The sequence below is a fragment of the Penaeus monodon genome, chromosome 3 (assembly GCF_015228065.2).
Source record: "Penaeus monodon isolate SGIC_2016 chromosome 3, NSTDA_Pmon_1, whole genome shotgun sequence".
Classification (NCBI taxonomy): domain Eukaryota; kingdom Metazoa; phylum Arthropoda; class Malacostraca; order Decapoda; family Penaeidae; genus Penaeus; species Penaeus monodon.
This window is the reverse complement of record NC_051388.1, coordinates 55,982,267-55,983,862: the sequence shown is the minus strand read 5'-3', so window position 1 is coordinate 55,983,862 and position 1,596 is coordinate 55,982,267.

The window sequence follows — 1,596 nt, the reverse complement described above, 5'->3', positions numbered from 1 at the left end:
TTTTTTTTTTTTTTTTTTTTTTTTTTTTTTTCTTCTTCTTTTTCTCTCCTTTTCTTGTCTTTTCTTTTTATTTTTTCTTTCTTTTTCTTTTTTGAAGAATTGCAAATGTGTTTACTTTTTTTTACACGATATACATGGAATCTAATTCATCTCCTTACCTGGCGAATGCCCGTACCCTAAAAGATGTACCATATCAGCACAGATGAATATTGCAATAAATTCCAAAACTTGTACACTTTCTGCCTGGAAAAAAAAGAAATTATTAATACCGCAATTCGAAATAATGGCAATAATGATTGTAATCGGAATGACGAGGAGACAAGGTGTTACGAGTAAGATTGGTACTTTTATCATTATTTTTATGTTCATTGTGAGTTGTTTTTTTCCATATTACGTAACATACATCTTCACATGCATACCTACTTAGACATTTAAATAAATATAGATTTCTTCTATACCTACTTTGACATTTAAAGGAAAATATATTTTTTCTATACCTACTAAGACATTTAGAGAAAAATACATTTCTTCTATACCTACTGAGACATTTAAAGAAAAATATATTTCTTCTATACCTACTGAGACATTTAAAGAAAAATATATTTCTTCTATACCTACTTAGACATATAAAGAAAAATATCTCTCCTTTCCCATCCTTCTGGGAATGATAAAAAAAAATATATTATTGCTTTCCTCCAGCTCTTATCTCTCTTGCATGGCGGAGAGACATGCAAAGGCAACGTGCATAGTGGGCGTGGCCAGAATATTCAGGTTAATGCAGTAATTGTAAGCTCAGATATGAAGATGGGAACTTGTCGAGACTATTAAGTCATTCTGTTATCACGAATTGCAAACATCTCGTTAGGAATTCCGGCTTGCCTGCTTTGTTCTTGGGGCAGAGGAGTTATTATCTTTTCTAAATGCATTTTCTTATTATTACATATGTATATCTGCATATGTATATGAATATACATACATATGCATTTACACATACACATGCACATACACATACACGCCTATGCACATACGCACGCACGCACGCACGCATGCACGCACGCACGCACGCACGCACGCACGCACGCACGCACGCACGCACGCACGCACACACACACACACACACACACACACACACACACACACACACACACACACACACACACACACACACACACACACACACACACACGTATCCAAAATTTAACGAATAACTACTGCATTTGTGTGTGATAATCTATGTTCGTCTTTTTTTGTATGGCTCTGTGTATAATTAATTATTTGCTTAGCTTTGGGCGTAGGCTGTAATCTGCTGAGGGATAATGATAAGCTCTCCTAGAACACGGATTTTGTGTGTCCGTGTTCGTATGCATTTGTTTTGTAGGTATTTTTTCCCCTTGAATTGGATTGTTGTTGTTGTGTTGGTTTTATGTTGTTGTTGTTATCACTATCACCACCTACACCACCAATATCATTGCCAACTGCACCAAAAACACCACCATCACCATTACCATCACCACCACTCACCATCATCATCATCATCATCATCATCATCATCATCATCATCATCATCATCATCATCATCATCATCATCATCATCAT